Source organism: Bubalus bubalis, chromosome 3 (assembly GCF_019923935.1).
Source record: "Bubalus bubalis isolate 160015118507 breed Murrah chromosome 3, NDDB_SH_1, whole genome shotgun sequence".
NCBI lineage: Eukaryota > Metazoa > Chordata > Mammalia > Artiodactyla > Bovidae > Bubalus > Bubalus bubalis.
The window spans coordinates 97,657,845-97,677,655 of NC_059159.1; the positions used below are offsets into that span (position 1 = coordinate 97,657,845).

At 35.8% G+C, this 19,811-nt stretch overlaps 1 long non-coding RNA gene across 1 annotated transcript in view; it reads left to right on the forward strand.

Moving 5' to 3' along the window:
• The window catches only part of LOC123332814, a 419,771-nt gene that overhangs the window by 237,125 nt on the left and 162,835 nt on the right, over positions 1 to 19,811 (forward strand). The window contains exon 4 of the long non-coding RNA XR_006549871.2: positions 4,690 to 4,728. This is a non-coding gene — a long non-coding RNA (uncharacterized LOC123332814). The remainder of the gene's footprint in view (positions 1 to 4,689; positions 4,729 to 19,811) is intronic.

The following is a 19,811-nucleotide window of genomic DNA, read 5'->3' on the forward strand; positions in this document are numbered from 1 at the left end:
ATTGACAAGCCATTAGCCAGACTCATCAAGAAACAAAGGGAGAAAAATCAAATCAATAAAATTAGAAATGAAAATGGAGAGATCACAACAGACAACACAGAAATACAAGGATCATAAGAGACTACTATCAACAATTATATGCCAATAAAATGGACAACGTGGAAGAAATGGACAAATTCTTAGAAAAGTACAACTTTCCAAAACTCGACCAGGAAGAAATAGAAAATCTTAACAGACCCATCACAAGCACTGAAATTGAAACTGTAATAAAAAATCTTCCGGCAAACAAAAGCCCAGGTCCAGACGGCTTCACAGCTGAATTCTACCAAAAATTTAGAGAAGAGCTAACACCTATCCTGCTCAAACTCTTCCAGAAAATTGCAGAGGATGGTAAACTTCCAAACTCATTCTATGAGGCCACCATCACCCTAATACCAAAACCTGACAAAGATGCCACAAAAAAAGAAAACTACAGGCCAATATCACTGATGAACATAGATGCAAAAATCCTTAACAAAATTCTAGCAATCAGAATCCAACAACACATTAAAAAGATCATACACCATGACCAAGTGGGCTTTATCCCAGGGATGCAAGGATTCTTCAATATCCACAAATCAATCAATGTAATACACCACATTAACAAATTGAAAAAGAAAAACCATATGATTATCTCAATAGATGCAGAGAAAGCCTTTGACAAAATTCAACATCCATTTATGATAAAAATTCTCCAGAAAGCAGGAATAGAAGGAACATACCTCAACATAATCAAAGCTATATATGACAAACCCACAGCAAACATTATCCTCAATGGTGAAAAATTGAAAGCATTTCCTCTAAAGTCAGGAACAAGACAAGGGTGCCCACTTTCACCATTACTATTCAACATAGTTTTGGAAGTTTTGGCCACAGCAATCAGAACAGAAAAAGAAATAAAAGGAATCCAAATTGGAAAAGAAGAAGTAAAGCTCTCACTGTTTGCAGATGACATGATCCTCTACATAGAAAACCCTAAAGACTCCACCAGAAAATTACTAGAACTAATCAATAACTATAGGAAAGTTGCAGGATATAAAATCAACACACAGAAATCACTTGCATTCCTATACACTAATAATGAGAAAACAGAAAGAGAAATTAAGGAAACAATTCCATTCACCATTGCAACGGAAAGAATAAAATACTTAGGAATATATCTACCTAAAGAATCTAAAGACCTATATATAGAAAACTATAAAACACTGGTGAAAGAAATCAAAGAGGACGCTAACAGATGGAGAAATATACCATGTTCATGGATTGGAAGAATCAATATAGTGAAAATGAGTATACTACCCAAAGCAATCTATAGGTTCAATGCAATCTCTATCAAGCTACCAACAGCATTCTTCACAGAGCTAGAACAAATAATTTCACAATTTGTATGGAAAAACAAAAAACCTCGAATAGCCAAAGCGATCTTGAGAAAGAAGAATGGAACTGGAGGAATCAACCTACCTGACTTCAGGCTCTACTACAAAGCCACAGTTATCAAGACAGTATGGTACTGGCACAAAGACAGAAATATAGATCAATGGAACAAAATAGAAAGCCCAGAGATAAATCCACACACATATGGACACCTTATCTTTGACAAAGGAGGCAAGAATATACAATGGATTAAAGACAATCTCTTCAACAAGTGGTGCTGGGAAATCTGGACAACCACTTGTAAAAGAATGAAACTAGAACACTTTCTAACACCATACACAAAAATAAACTCAAAATGGATTAAAGATCTCAACGTAAGACCAGAAACTATAAAACTCCTAGAGGAGAACATAGGCAAAACACTCTCTGACATACATCACAGCAGGATCCTCTATGACCCACCTCCCAGAATATTGGAAATAAAAGCAAAAATAAACAAATGGGACCTAATTAACCTTAAAAGCTTCTGCACATCAAAGGAAACTATTAGCAAGGTGAAAAGACAGCCTTCAGAATGGGAGAAGATAATAGCAAATGAAGCAACTGACAAACAACTAATCTCGAGAATATACAAGCAACTCCTACGGCTCAACTCCAGAAAAATAAATGACCCAATCAAAAAATGGGCCAAAGAACTAAATAGACATTTCTCCAAAGAAGACATACAGATGGCTAACAAACACATGAAAAGATGCTCAACATCACTCATTATCAGAGAAATGCAAATCAAAACCACTATGAGGTACCATTTCACACCAGTCAGAATGGCTGTGATCCAAAAGTCTACAAGTAATAAATGCTGGAGAGGGTGTGGAGAAAAGGGAACCCTCTTACACTGTTGGTGGGAATGCAAACTAGTACAGCCACTATGGAGAACAGTGTGGAGATTCCTTAAAAAACTGGAAATAGACATGCCTTATGATCCAGCAATCCCACTGCTGGGCATACACACTGAGGAAACCAGAAGGGAAAGAGACACGAGTACCCCAATGTTCATCACAGCACTGTTTATAATAGCCAGGACATGGAAGCAACCTAGATGTCCATCAGCAGATGAATGGATAAGAAAGCTGTGGTACATATACACAATGGAGTATTATTCAGCCATTAAAAGGAATACATTTGAATCAGTTCTAATGAGGTGGATGAAACTGGAGCCTATTATACAGAGTGAAGTAAGCCAGAAAGAAAAACACCAATACAGTATACTAACGCATATATATGGACTTTAGAAAGATGGTAACAATAACCCTGTGTACGAGACAGCAAAAGAGACACTGATGTATAGAACAGTCTTATGGACTCTGTGGGAGAGGGAGAGGGTGGGAAGATTTGGGAGAATGGCATTGAAACATGTAAAATATCATGTATGAAATGAGTTGCCAGTCCAGGTTCGATGCACGATACTGGATGCTTGGGGCTGGTGCACTGGGACGACCCAGAGGGATGGAATGGGGAGGGAGGAGGGAGGAGGGTTCAGGATGGGGAACACATGTATACCTGTGGCGGATTCATTTTGATATTTGGCAAAACTAATACAGTTATGTAAAGTTTAAAAATAAAATAAAATTAAAAAAAAAAAAAAGTAATCTAGGCACCAAAGAACTGATGCTTTTGAACTGTGGTATTGGAGAAGACTCTTCAGAGTCCCTTGGACTGCAAGGAAATCAAACCAGTCAATCCTAAAGGAACTCAGTCCTGAATATTCATCAGAAGGACTGATGCTGAAGCTGAAGCTCCAGTACATTGGCACCTGATGCGAAGAACTGATTCATTAGAAAATAAGACCCTGATGCTGGAAGAGATTGAAGGCAGGAGAAGAGGGCAACAGAGGGTGAGATGGTTGGATAGCATCACCAATTCAATTGATGTGAGTTTGAGCAAGCTCTGTAAGTTGCTGATGGACAGGGAAGCCTGGTGTTCTGCAGTCTATGGAGTTGCAAAGAGTTGGACATGACTGAGCAACTCAACTGAACTGAAGCTATAAATCAGTAACTTATATTTGTGAAAAGAAAAGAAAATATACCAAGTATTTTCTATGCCTCTCATGAGAAGAACTAAAATCCAAGGACATCTCTGTAGCCACGCTAGAGATTCCAAAAAGCTTTATCATAGTTCAACAAAATCCACTGCTTGCTCCTCTCAAGTGAACCACTGGTCTCAAATGAGTCTAAGCCCTAGAGAAGGAATTTTAATAGATTCATTCTGGCCAGTTTGTTACCAATTAGTGGTCCAGCATTATGTACTTAATTCTGACCAGATAACCTAATTTAAATGTTATGACAGAAGATGCGAACACATATTTATTGACACAGAAAACTGTATACACAGTGTTAAATTGTCATGTTTATTGTTATTTTTCATTCTCTTTTACATAAAGATAGTCTTTTTTCAATACTTGTATGATATATAATTTCCAACTTAATTCCTAAGACAAAAGGAAAAGATGATCATATGTTTAAAAAATAATCTCCTTTATTTTACAGTAATAGTGGTTAGAAGTTCAATATTTCTGCTCAAACAAAGAGGCGGGCAGTCATATTTACCAAAGGCTTCAAAGTGTTTGCCGTTGCCTTTACACAAGACAACATTTTTAAAACCTTTGCATCCCACAGCAGGTGCTAGGTCTTCTCAGGGATTTGCGCTGTTCAGATACTGCCTTTCATTTGAACTTCAAATACCTTAAAAACATAGAGGCTGCATTTTGATATAATGTGAAATTAAAACCTTTTTTATTTTTGTCATTATAATATCCCATGGATTTAATTTTCAAAGATGAATCAAAGTCAAAACTAATTACTGTCTGATAATCAACAAAGGCAGAAAAATGAGAAAATACTTTTTAAAATGAAGCTTTAGATCACCTCTCCCATAAGAAAAATAAATGCATGTAATAAATATCATGAGATTTCAAGTTTATTTAGTAAGTGTCTACCTTTTTGAGATTTTAAAGAATTATGCTGAATAATTATGGTCACCTGAATAGTTGGAAATGTATTTTCAAGATCTAGACTATGTATTTTGTCTTTGTATGGCACAATATGAGATTAAGTAAATACTTCAATTTAAGTGAAAGCCTAGAAAAAATGGTTTCCTAATCTATTTTCATTAATTTACAACTTTATAAATGCAATAACATTATAGAATTATAAAAAATATTGTGTATCTATTTTAAAAACAGAAAAGTAACTTTTTTTCTCTTTTTTTTCTAATTAGGCTTGGACTCTTGGATCATCTGGTGACTTCAGAATTCTGGTAAGACACTTTTTTTTTTTTAATAGTACTGTCAATATTTTCATTTCTTTAGCCACAAATTTTTGGAGGTTATCTTTATTTCTCAAGCTTAATCATCTTTCTTACTTCTCTCCTCATTTCCATCACCTAAGATTGAATCTCCTTAGGGCTGTTAGGAGAAGGTCATTTCCATCTTAACTCATATGGGATCATCTGTTAAGTCCAGATACTTCTTGAAAATTCAATTTTATGGGTTAGGAGAATATTCCAAGGAGAGGTAGCATTTGTTTCTCAAGGAAACAAAAATCACCACTGGAAGAGTCTCAGATAGGATAAAAGGTTGTTCAGTTAAAATGCAGAGAGTATCAACTAGAAATGTTTTTCTTTTAAAAGAGATCAACAACAAAATAAAAACCACAGAAACCTGAGTATGATAGCTGAATTTTTAAAAAGGTTTTTATTGCTACAGTGTTGATATTATACTTTATGTAATATAGAACTAGAAATACACTGAAAGTACTGCACTTTTCAACATTAAAACTTTTGAAATTTCTATAGTATCTGCCTGGTACATACATGGAGAGATAGATTGTTTAATTAAAAAGAAGATTAGTTGAGGTAGAAGTTTTTCTATAAGTTATATTTTTCCAAACTTCAGGTTTATATTCATCTTACACCCCATCCAGTCTCCTTTTCCCCTCTGTATACTATAGAAACATTCCTCACATTCAAATTCATCTATTGGGATCCTACAATGTTCTGAATCTTTGCAAGACTGTAAAACATAGTTAATCTCATTTTTTAAATCTTATTTATTTTTTTCTCAATAATACTCTGGCTTGGATTTTTATTTTTGTGGTCTGAGAGTCTACAACTTTTCCTGATTACTAGAGTCACCCTTTCTATAATACTCAGCCAACAGTAATATAAAATTCTAACTAGATACCTTGCAGGAGTACAGTCTTAAATATCACTCTTTACTATTAACTAGATATTGCTATGGAGAAGGCAATGGCACCCCACTCCAGTACTCTTGCCTGGAAAATCCCATGGATGGAGGAGCCTGGTAGGCTGCAGTCCATGGTGTCACGAAGAGTCGGACACGACTGAGCGACTTCACTTTCACCTTTCACTTTCATGCACTGGAGAAGGAAATGGCAACCCACTCCAGTGTTCTTGCCTGGAGAATCCCAGGGACGGGGGAGACTGGTGGGCTGCCGTCTATGGGGTCGCACAGAGTCGGACACAACTGAAGCGACTTAGCAGCAGCAGATATTGCTGGGATACATGGGAGGGTGGTGAGAGTTCCACGTGTCTTTGTTATTGTTCATTACCTGTTGCTCACAAACACTTCCAAGGATTTCCAAACCTGTGGTATTCTGGTCATTCTAGCATGACTATTCTGTGCAACTTCAGGCTGTATCCAGTCTATACCATCTTTCAAATGATAACAAAGCTGACACTATTTATCTATCCTAGGATGAGGATTCGGAGAAGGCAATGGCACCCCACTCCAGTACTCTTGCCTGGAAAATCCCATGGACAGAGGAGCCTGGTAGGCTGCAGTCCATGGGGTCGCTAGGAGTCCGACACCACTGAGCGACTTCACTTTCACTTTTCACTGTCCTGCATTGGAGAAGGAAATGGCAACCCACTCCAGTGTTCTTGCCTGGAGAATCCCAGGGACAGGGGAGCCTGGTGGGCTGCCGTCTATGGGGTTACACAGAGTTGGACATGACTGAAGCGACTTGGCAGCAGGATGAGGATTAGGGTTAACATTCAATTCCTTCAGCACTTTCTACAAATACTGTAGAAAACTTTGCTTAAGTATTTGATTTATTGTGATGAAAACTGGGATACAGAATCATAACACCAATGGTTCCTGGATATTTTCTCTATCCTAAACCTTCTCTTGGTTGTATTTGTGGGATCTGGACGTTATCCTTCTCTGAATTCTACCAGCCTTTCTTCATTTAAGTTGACAGTATGCTCTTGCGGTTTTCATCATCACACTTATCTTTTGGGTCTGTCTTCTAATTTATCTCATTTCTAATCCATCTCATAAACAGATGGTTCATCAAATCAGCACTTATCTTCATACTCCTATATCCTGCCATATCACCTATAAGGATATTTACCCCTAAACAGTTATGTATGTAGTAATTGAGTTCAGCCACACTAACTCAAAAGCAGTCTTCCTTGAAAACCTACCAAGAAAACTCAAAGCTATATTGTTTCCTTGCACAGCCCTCATTATCACTATTTCAGCTTCTGTGAACAAACTGCCTGTACACCCATATTCTATTCATCCCTCAATTCCAAGTTCAACTCCAACTCCCATTTTCTCCTGGAATTCTTCATTGCTTTAAATATTGTGGTTTGATTGTGCCCTCTCTGAACTCTTTATTTTCAGGATCACAAAGGTTAGCACTTTAACTTTTGCTATTATGTGCTCTACTGTGTGTATATTTCCTACTTAGCATTTTTGCAGGCTTGTTAAATTAGGTAGCAATAGCCTCTTAGGCTATTTACCACAGCCTCCTTTAAATATTGCTCTGTTTTTAGCAGTTCACCAAGAAATATTTTTAATTAACTTATTTAGGATCTCACCTGTACTCACTCTACTAAAAGCTCAAACCTAATATTTAATTTCTATATTGTTTGCTTCTATGAGTTTTAATAGAAAAAAATGACCTGAACATGGAGGATGTTTAAGATATAATTCATAATTTGTTTCAGCTAATACTGATATAGTCTACAAAATTGTTTTTGGAGTGTAATTCAGAGAAAAGAAAGTAAAATCAAAATTCAAACTGGAATAGTATTGAAATGTAAATTATAACATGCAAACTGTTACAAATTAAATAGATCAAAATGTATTCTATTCAATGATTGTATAACTCTCAAGCTAAAAAAATAATATTTGCTCTGGAACTAAATGCCAGTAATAAAAGTTTTCTTCCATATGAAGAGCTAACATTGCCCACATTGTAGTTGAAAATATTTACAGAAAGCCTTATTGCAGCATTTTTTCACTTACATAAAATAATGTGTTTAAGGTTTATGATTCACTGAATTTTGTATCTGTGTGTGCAATTGCAGCAATCTGTTCCAATTCATAAATTTTAGTTTCTGCACCTGGAGTTTGGACCTTTTAAGAGGTCAAAATAATAACACATTCATAATTATGTAAGGATTCATTGTGTATCAGGTGCTTTGTCAGGTGCTCTTTTTTAATGTATGTACCCTCACTTCTACCTTCCGATCATACTCTGAGGCATGCATTTTGATCTCCATTTTATAGCTGAGAAGACAAAGGGTCAGAGAGCTTGGTTAGTTCATCTACAATCACTTAACTATGATGCTGAGATTTCAGTCTATTTCTAGGATTCCAAAGACTTCACTGAGATGTATTCTCAAAAAAGATTTACCCCAGTATGCTCTCGGTAATATCCATTTCTACATGTTTAATAACAACTCTGGTTGCAGCATTTAAGGAAAGTGATACCAAAGTAGTTAAAATGAGATTTAGCCTTTTGTACTATATAGTTATTTCAGTTCAGTTCAGTTGCTCAGTCATGTTTGACTCTTGGCGACCCCATGGACTACAGTTTGCCTGGCCTCCCTGTCCATCACCAACTCCTGGAGCTTGCTTATACTCAGGTCCATTGAGTTGGTGATGTCTTAGGAGGATGAAAAGCCTACTTGCTTTAAATCCAAGGTGGGTGGCTTGTCATAGTCTACACCCAAATTGTGTGTTTCATATACATTTTATATCACATATATCTATCTTGTATATCATATCTACCTAATATATATATAAATATTCATATTCAGGTCATTATTAACCAAAACATAATTTACATACTGGAAGCCCACATAGCCCTTTAGTTAGACTATGGTGATTAATGCGTGTTTCATTCTCTCATTTGTGTTCTCAGTTTACTACTGCAATTTTTTAGTTTGGCCATCCTGATTTTTTAAAATAGTATTATTGAAAACCTGCAGATTACATTCATGTGCTTAGTATTAGTCATGGACTTTCTTTATAATAATAATATAAAATGTTCAACTGAGTATTGTGTTTTCTAAGAATTGAGTACTGTCTCTGATATAGAGGGATTAAAAATATTTCTTGGACATATACCAAAATACCTATACGTTGTACAGTATTCTCTCGTCAAGAATTATACATTTGGTGTTAAAATATTATGTGTTTTCTAAAGGTCTTATGTTGTGTATAAAAACTGAAAGAAACAAGACATACACATACACCTACCTCACAGTTTTGCGTTAGGAAACACATATACATATATAAATATCTTGTTTTACTCCACTTGTAGTTATCATAAAACATTGGCTATATCCCCTATATTGTACAACATATCCTTGTAGCTTATTTTATATTTAAGAGTTTGTACCTCTTAGTCTCCTACCCCTATCTGCCTCTCCCCCTTCTCTAGTGGTGACTGTTTCCATAAATCTGCTTCTTTCCTTGTTATATTCATTAGTTCACTATGTATTTTGAGAGTCCAAATATGGATTTTGAGAGTCAAAAAATATGATATAATTGGTATCATATAATATTTGTCTTTCTCTGATTTATTTCACTCAGCACAATACCTTCAAGTCCATCAACATTGCTTCAGATGACAAAAGTTCATTCCTTTTATGGCTGAGTAATATTTAATTGTCAGTATATACTTAAGATTCTCTATCATTCACCTGTTGATGGACACTGTGCTGGCTTTTCTTCCAAGGAGCAAGCATCTTTTAATTTCATGGCTACAGTCACTTGCTGTGGCAAGTGGAGGCTCCTCTTTACTTGGAGTGGCTTCTCTAGTTGCAAAGAATGGGCTCTAGACCATGCAAGTTTCAGTAGTTGTGACTCACAGGCTCTACAGTGTATAGGCTCAGTAGTGTGGCATGTGGATTTAGTTGCCCCACGGCATATGGGATTTTAGCTCTTGGGCCAGGGATCGAATCAGTGTCTGCTGCATTTTTAGGCATATTCTTAACCACTGGACCACTAGGGAAATCCCTTTTATCCATTTTTTAATCAGAATGCTTTTGTATATCAACTATACTTCAATGAAAAATTTTAAAGAAATATTTTGTAAATTTTAAAGCCATATACAGTTTATTAAAATTATTTTCAATGTTAGTTTTCTATAATGTGAATGTAAAATACATGTTTAGAGACCAAAGAGAGGAATCATACTATCATCAATTCATTTACTTATTCTCTCATATCTTATTGAGTAACTTATTTGTGTAAACAATCTAATAGAGTTGAGGTAATTTAAAAATGTTGTGACTGAATTCACATACTGTCTTTTTGTGTGTTCTGTGTAATTCTGGTGCTTTAATTTCTTTGTATTTAAAATTGGTATTGACTAAATTTCTCAACATTTGTTTTAGGCTTTTCATTGTTTCTGTTTACCTTGCTGAGATAGCAGATTGTTGGACAGTGTGAGAGACTTTGTTAGTATCCATTGATATTAGGGTTTCCTTTCATTCTTGAGTAATAGAGAGATGCTGTTTTTCCTCTACTTTACATTACAGTTAAATGTGGCTATGTGATTATTTCTAAGCCAAGGAAAGCTAAAAAAATGTACCACTTTGGGGCAGATGGGGTGAAAACACTATAAACTTTCCAGTCTCTCTCTGCCTCTACAGAAGTGGCATCAGTTTGAAATAACAGAGCCACAGTAGTATATAATCCTGGATCCCTGAGTCACCTCATGGAAGGGAGCTGCTATGGCAAGGTCCAGAGCCAGTTTAAAGATCAAGAAGCAAATTATTTGTCTTAAGCCACTGAGTTGCTGTGTTTTATTTGTTTTTATGTTCTTGGTTTGTTACAGCAGCCTAAAGTCTGCTCAAAATCAATCAAATGGTTATTGTGAAAATGAGCATCATAGTATTTATGTAATTCAAAATCTGGAGTCTCATTACCAAAGGCATATTTTGGCAATATTATTTTTTATTTAAAAATAGTTTTCTTCTGTCACCAGCTAATCTGAGGTGCGACTTATTTGCTTGGCATAGTAGTAACATAGGCCCCCAAAACAAAAGCCTTGGGAAAGCTACACATCAACTATTATTCATTTCCCAAGTATCTTTAGATCCAAACAATATTAAGAAGGGAAAAGATACAAGACAAGTATCTAAATTTAAAATAGTACACTTTCCAATTGAAAATGAATAACATTCTTGTAATAATCCTTTTAGTTCTTCAATCTTACCTGATACAGAATAAGATTCATATTAAGGACCATAAAAATAATCATTTCATTTTTCTTAAGAGTCTCCTTGTCTTAGATGAGTTTCTTTTGTTAGGGTTTTCAGCATCATCTTTGTTCAACTTTTTACTCTTTGAATTGATATAAAACAACACCCTCTCCTATGTCAGTCTGTTGGTGTTGTTTTTTCTTCCTTATGTGGTGGAAGCTTCCATGTGTTCACTCGGTTTTACTTTTTAAGAGATGTAATACTTTAAGTGCCACAACCATGCCAACTAGTATCATTTATACAGTAATTAATTAAACATAGCCTCTTTTCTTAACAAACAGAAAGTGAAGTGAAGTGAATTCGCTCAGTCGTGTCCGACTCTTTGGGACCCCATGGACTATAGCCTATCAGGCTCCTCCATCCATGGGATGTTCCAGGCAAGAGTGCTGGAGTGGATTGCCATTTCCTTCTCCAGGGGATCTACCTGACCCAGGAATCAAACCCCGGTCTCCCGCATTGCAGGCAGACGCTTTACTGTCTGAGCCACCAGGGAAAGCCCCAAAAAACAGGAATGGAGATGAAAAACAGTTGTATACAATTACCTGGAAGTGAAATGATTTAATTCCACTACCATGGAAGGGTAAATTAGGCAACAAATTGTGCCTAATTTTATTTCATGGCAGTCATTCAGTTCAGTTCAATTCAGTCGCTCAGTCATGTCCAACTCTTTGCGACCTCATGAATCGCAGCATACCAGGCCTCCCTATCCATCACCAACTCCGGGAGTTCATTCAGACTCACGTCCATCGAATCAGTGATGCCATCCAGCCATCTCATCCTCTGCTGTCCCCTTCTCCTCCTCCCCCCAATCCCTCCCAGCATCAGAGTCTTTTCTAATGAGTCAACTCTTCTAGCTTTTCTGAACTCTGATCCTGAAGGTGAAATTAGGTGAGAGGAATAAGCAGATACATCATTTTGATATTTGGCAAAACTAATACAATTATGTAAAGTTTAAAAATAAAATAAAATTAAAAAAAAAATCAATGGAAGTTGAAATTATGTACCACTCAAGTCAGCCTGAATTCCAGATGTGATAACTCTGATTCTTAAAAGTTGAATCAACATTATGGCAGTCATTAAAAGCCTCTAAAATGGTCATGGGAGGGTAAAATCTACCAGTACAATGTTGATTCAACTTTTAAGAATCAGAGTTATCACATCTGGAATTCAGGCTGACTTGAGTGGTACATAATTTCAACTTCCATTAATTTTTGTATCTGCTTATTCCTCTCACCTAATTTCACCTTCAGGATCAGAGTTCAGAAAAGCTTTTCAAGGCAGTACATTCCATTTTGGGAAGATGGCTAGTTATTAAACATCAGTTCAGTTCAGTTCAGTTCACTTGCTCAGTCGTGTACGACTCTATGTGACCCCATGGACTGCAGTACACCAGGCTTCCCTGTCCATCACCAACTCCCAGAGTTTGCTCAAACTTATGTCCATTAAATCAGTGATGCCATCCAACCATCTCATCTTCTGTCGTCCCCTCCTCCTCCCACCTTCGACCTTTCCCAGCATCAGGGGCTTTTCCAATGAGTCAGTTCTTCGCATCAGGTGGCCAAAATCCTGGAGTTTCAGCTTCAACATCAGTCCTTCCAATGAATATCCAGGACTCATTTCCTTTAGGATGGACTAGATGGATCTCCCTGCAGTTTGAGGGACTCTCAAGAGTCTTCTCCAACACCACAGTTCAAAAGCATCAATTCTTCAGCACTCAGCTTTCTTTATAGTCCAACTCTCACATCCATACACGACTACAGGTAAAAACATAGCTTTAACTAGGCAGACCTTTTTTGGCAAAGTAATGTCTCTGATTTTTAATATGCCATCTAGGTTGGTCATAGCTTTTCTTCCAAGGAGCAAGCGTCTTTTAATTTCTTGGTTACAGTTGTTAAACATACATCCTTAGAATTGAACAAAAATTGTCATATTAGTAATTTGCTTCCCAGCATGGCATAAGACTTGCATATTTGCTAATAACAACACTGAATTCGGTTCTACAATTTTCAGTAACTGGACTACATGGTGAAGTGTCCGTTTAGTGGAAAAGTGTATTATCTATATTTTTATTTAAGCCACTCTCATCTGACATATATTAATAAATGCTTTTATGAAAATTATTTAAATATGGATTCTGGTAAATCTACTGACATTCTCTTAGTACTAACATATAGTAAGAATGTTTTGTAATTTATTAAGCATGGCATTCCTTGTTTGATTTCTTGCCTGCTGTCCTAAGTCAAGCAGTACTTCTCCAGGTGCTCATTAAAAAATAGGAACACTATCCTGATTGTTTTTCTTATTAATTTTTAAAATTGCCTGTTTATTGTTCTGTTTGTTGTATGTTTCTTCCTCTGTCTGAGGTTCTCCAACAAATATCAAGTGATATCAGGGAGACTCTACAAATGGGAGCTTATATCCTCCCCTACTCATCCCTCTCCTTTTGTTTCTGAAAGAGACACTTGAACAATCATTTCTACTTTGACCCAGTCTGAAAACCACTCCTATAATACAAACTATAGTATCAGAAAAAAAATAAAGGCCTTAAAATGTTGCCCATGAACAAAAAACATGGAAAAGTAATATGATGAGGTTGAAGAAAGACAGTTCTCCACAATATGTGGACAATCGGGCAAGAGCAGAGACAGAAACCAACCAATCTAGTGTTGAGTCCTGTAGCAACTATAGAGTTAGCTGAGGATGAAATACAACTTACTTGACTTGTTAAGTTTTAGGTAAAAAAACACATGCTTAAAGAGAATCAGAGCATCTTGTTGTAGGTACTGAGAAATGGTAAGTGGCAAGGTGGGCTTTAACGGACAGGGGCTATGCTAATAGGATTAAATACAGAGGATTTTATACTATTCTGCTGATGGCTACCCACCACGGCCTCTATTTTAGTTTTTGAGATTCCCTTTTTAACCAGAGTTTGTGCTGGTTCCTAAAAATTGAAGACACATGAAGGCTTGGTTCATGTCCACAGTAATTGCACTGTTACCATAGGGATCCCTGCTTCTCTAAAATTGTCTCTTGCTAGAAAAGACTTTGAAAAAAACTTCCAGTTATTTTTATATATGTATCCATATATAAATAATTTTGTTTTTTTATTGCTATTTTTAAATAATAATTATTTTATATTAAAACATTCAGTTCAATTTCCAGAAGTTCTGCAATTTGTCATTAATATTCACAAAAGTATTTGTCACAGAAAAACTTCTCAAATATTTCTTCTTTTTTGAAAAAAAGAAAAAGAAGATGTGGACATTTTCTTCTACCTATCTGTATCTGAATATTTGCAAATACTTTCTATCCTGTAAAGGCAAGAAACCTGGGTAAAAGAACTACATTAAAACATAAGGGGGTGATTATAGTGGCAAGCATCCCTCATTAACACTCATGTACACCTTACTTCAGAAATAAGCAAAATACTTTAAAAATTATACATCCATAAGTTTTATTTAGTATTCACAACTTAAAATTTTATTTTGTTTTCTGTGTTTTTTAAAACGACTTTTCATTCTACATTCCAGTGCACTAAAATAGTTTCTACCATAATTCTTAATAATAATTTGATTGTTGCACCCTTCAAATCAACACAGAAATGATCTGAGCAGCAGATAACTGAGGGTTCCATAAGAACTCATGACACTCATGACACTGTCCAAGAACACATGGACACACTCATGTCCATCTCTTTAAAAAACTCTGTTGTGTTGAATGGAAACACATGAGATCATCATTCTAGAATCCTAAGTCAGACTAAAAAATACATTAGGAAAGTTGTACTTTTACATTTTTCTTAGTAGCATCATTGCCTTTTATCAAACCACAGCATTTTCCTTTGTGCTTGTCAAGTCTAGAATATCAAGGTTAAAATCTGTTCTGATTAATTCCTATTAAAAAATAAGACTGTTTTTTCTTGATTAAAAATAAGGTAGACCTTAATTCTCTCTTCTCCATTTGTCACATTATGAGCATTATTTTAGAGGATTTATTTTATGCTATTATTATTTTACAGTGTTTATTCTGACCATGTAGCAGTGCTTTAGCATATACTTTATGACTTTAAAATTTAGTAAGGAAAATCTTAAATAAATTATTGGATAGTATTTTATAATCATTTGTTGCAACTTCTCCCCACTGTTTTAATGTAGCAATTGAAGCCAGATTTCCCAATAGGGAGTCATTTGTATGGGAATAAAAGTCATATGGAGACAACACTAATTTTTTGAAGTTTCTCCAATTACCTAGTTTGAAACAATGCATAGTCATTCTCTATGCTTAGTATACTGCCTAGATTTTCTGTTTGTCTTGATTTAAGATTTTTGCCCTCATGCTATGCTATGCTAAGTCACTTCAGTCGTGTCCAACTCTGTGTGACCCACAGACGTGTGCCTGTGCCGCCCACTAGGCTCCCCCGTCCCTGGGATTCTCCAGCCAAGAACACTGGAGTGGGTTGCCATTTCCTTCTCCAATGCATGAAAGTGAAAAGTGAAAGTGAAATCGCTCAGTTGTGTCCGACTCTAAGCAACCCCATGGACTGCAGCCTACCAGGCTCCTCCATCCATGGGATTTTCCAGGCGAGAGTACTGGAGTGGGGTGCCATTGCTTTCTCCTTTTGCCCTCATATCCTTAAGTAAATAAGAACTTAAAACACCAGGTGACTTATTCTTGGCTTGAAAAAATATAGGTATCAAAATGATATTGTGCTTCAGGAGTACCTTCATTTTCCTTGAGCATGAATTGTAGGCCAGCTCTACTATTGACTTTCCTGTGACTTTTGACAAACAAATTACAATCTCTAGGTCTCAGTTTTCTCCTCTATAAAATGAGAATACATTTGAATCAGTTCTAATGAGGTGGATGAAACTGGAGCCTATTATACAGAGTGAAGTAAGCCAGAAAGAAAAACACCAATACATTATACTAATGCATATATATGGAATTTAGAAAGATGGTAACGATAACCCTGTATGCGAGACAGCAAAAGAGACACAGATGTATAGAACAGTCTTTTGGACTCTGTGGGAGAGGGCGAGCATGGGATGATTTGGGAGAATGGCATTGAAACATGTATAGTATCATATAAGAAACGAATCGCCAGTCCAGGTTTGATGCAGGATACAGGATGCTCAGGGCTGGTGCACTGGGATGACCCAGAGGGATGGTACAGGGAGGGAGGTGGAAGAGGGTGCAGGTTGGGGAACACGTGTACACCCGTGGCGGATTCATGTTGATGTATGGCAAAACCAATACAATATTGTAAAGTAATTAGCCTCCAATTAAAATAAATTTAAATTAAAAAAATAAGATAAAAGAGTCTACATGTAATTATTACCAAAATTATTTTCAAATCTGATGATCTATTTTGAATAGAAGTCTCTGTCTTTGGTAAATAGTTACAGGATGCCATCTTAAATTCTCACCAAAGCTCATGCAGAGTTGAGTGTGAACATCCTGACAGCATAATGGTGTTTTATCTTTACTGTAGATCTTTTTGTTTCATTCTCATGCTTGCAATGTCATTTTCTTTTATAAAAGAAAATATTTTTGTGCACTTCCTTTACAGAATGTCAGTGGATAGATAAAATATTTACTTTATACTTATATCTATTCCTTGACATATTTCATGTTTGTAAGACAAATTTCATGTTTATAAGACATACGCTATTTTCTCTCAAGCTTCCATAATAGAAATGAGCAGAATTCCTTGAACTGCTCATAATTTAACACCAGTGCTCAATTCACCACAGATATGTAAGGAAATTTTAAGGAGGGTATTTTCTGAGAGGTTAAGAATGATTAGAATTTTCACTCAAAATTGACTTAGAGAAAAGTTGGACTTTTAATTTTAAGTCTTTCACTAAAGTTATTTTAAATTATTTTTTAAGACTTACAAATATGTACTCTCTGCTGCTGCTGCTAAGTCGCTTCAGTTGTGTCCGACTCTGTGTGACCCCATAGACGGCAGCCCAACAGGCTCCGCCGTCCCTGGGATTCTCCAGGCAAGATCACTGGAGTGGGTTGCCATTTCCTTCTTCAATGCATGAAACTGAAAAGTGAAAGCGAAGTTGCTCAGTCGTGTCCGACCCTCAGCGACCCCATGGACTGCAGCCCACCAGGCTCCTCCGTCCATGGGGTTTTCCAGGCAAGAGTACTTGAGTGGGTTGCCATCGCCTTCTCTGATGTACTCTCTACCACAAGGGTATTACACCCAGAAGTATCAAATAGTTCATGTTCCAATATTCTTTTTGTAAATGGAGTGTCTGATAATTCAAAGGGAGGAGTTTACCACACCAAATACAATTGTTTCTGTCAACTGCACAGAAAATTGTCTCATTCTTTCATCATTCCCTAAATTGTCCAAGGCTTGCAGGGTTGAATTATGGAATAAGTGCTGTTGCTCACATCTGTGGTAAACTTTCCTTTGGGATCACAAAGCACTTTTGCTTAAAATCTTTCCTTCCATTTCTGTTATAAAACTGAAGCTGTGAAACTGTGGTTTTGAAATTGGCCACCAAAATAATGTCAACAAGATGAGTGAGCTTAATATATTCTTTCTTTGAAAGGTAAGCTCATTTAAAATTTATTACCACTTGTTTGATAAGTGTTTGATATTATTCACTTCACTTAACATCTGCCTGGAAGAGGATTTTAAAAGTTTTTCATACTGAGGTGAAAGTGCTCATTGTTACAATGAATGCATTCTTATTGTGATGCATTAAGTTCTTCATCAGCATATCAACTGTCTGTATTCTTTTTGATGTTGAGATGATTCATGAATTTAATGTATATTCTATCTTTTTTAGTCTTATCTGAAACAGATGTTTGCTCTTTGATTCTAGGAATGAACCAAAACAGTTTATCTTATTTCAGTTAAAATAATGCCTTCAAGATCCATCCATGTTGGTGCAAATGGCAAGATTTCATTATTTATTTATGGCTTAATATTCCACTGTACATTTATTTTTAAGTATGCATGCACATGCAGCATATCTTCCTTTTTTTAAATTTTATTTTATTTTTTAACTTTACAATATTGTATTGGTTTTACCATATATCAACATGAATCCACCACAAGTTTACACATGGATGAAACTGGAGCCTATTATACAGAGTGAAGTAAGCCAGAAAGAAAAACACCAATACAGTATACTAACACATATATATGGAATTTAGAAAGATGGTAACAATAACCCTGTATACGAGACAGCAAAAGAGACACTGATGTATAGAACAGTCTTTTGGACTCTGTGGGAGAGGGAGACGGTGGGATGATTTGGGAGAATGGCATTGAAACATGTATAATATAAATGAAACGAGTCGCCAGTCCAGGTTCGAAACACGTGTACACCATATGTTCTTTATCTGTTCATCCATTTGATGGACTCCTAGGTTGTTTCCGTATCTTGGCTATTGTAAATAATGCTGCAGTGAGCACGGGGATGCTGATGTTTTTGGGGATTAGTGTTTTATTTTCTGTAGATACATACCCAGATGCATGTATCTAATCGTAATTAATTCTGGATCATAGTGTAGTTCTATTTTTAACTTTATTTTTTTTGCAGTTTCCATACTGTCTTCCATAGTGGCATACCAGCTTACATTTCCACCAACAGTGAACCAAGGTTCCCTTTTTACCACGTCCTTATCAACACTTAGTTCTTACCCTTTTTCTAATAGTCATTCTGATAGTATTGGTTTTGAGTTGCATTTTCCTAATGATTAGTGATGTTGAGTTCTTTTTCAAGTGCCTGTTGGCCAACTGTATATTTTCTTTGAAAAACTTTCTCTTCAGATCCTCTGCCCATTTTTTTTAATCAGAATGTTTTTGCTGTTGAGTTGTAAAAGTTCTTTATATATTTTTGATGTTAACCCCTTATCAGATATATGATTTGCAAAGAGTTTCTCCCATTCCATAGGTTGCCTTTTCATTTTACTGATGCTTTCTATTCCTCTGCTGTAGTTTTTCTAATCAGTAGATATAATCCTACATGTTTATTACCTTGGCTTTTGGGGTCCAATTCAAAACACCATTAGAAAGACTGATGTCATGAAGCTACTTGCTTGTTTTTCTTTAGAACTTTATGTTTTCAGGATATATAGTTGTCTCCAATCTATTCTATGTTAATTTTTGTGTATGGTGTAAGAAAATGATTGTTGTATTTGTTTGTGTGTTGCTATCCAGTTTTCCCAACATCATTTATTGAAATACTGTCCTTTCTTCATTGTATATTGTTGGCTCCTTTGTCATAAATTAATTGATCACACATGGGTTTATTCTGGGCTCTTTATTCTGTACCATTGATCTCTGTGTGTTTTCTGCCAATGAACATAGTGTTCTGATTACTATACTTTTGTAATATAGCTTGAAATCAGTGAGCATATTGTTTCCAGCTTGCTTGTCCTTTTAAAGATTGCTTTGGCTATCCAGTGTTTTTAGTGGTTAGGTTATTTATTCTATTTCTATGAAAAATGACATGTGTTAATAGGGATTGCATTGAATTTGTATATTGTTCTGGATAGTACATATATTTTAACAATGTTAATTCCTCCTTCATGAGCACAAAATAATTTTCTGTGTATTTGTATTGTCTTTATTTTCCTTAAAATTGGAATTGTGTGGTAGTTTGAGCATTTTTTGCATTGCATGCTCTTTTAAATAAAACTACAATCAAAGCAAATTGGAAGTGGTCAAACAGGAGATGACAAGAGTGAACATTGACATTCTAGGATTCACTGAATTCAAATGGACTAGAATGGGTGAATTTAACTCAGATAACCATTATATCTACTACTGTGGACAAGAATCC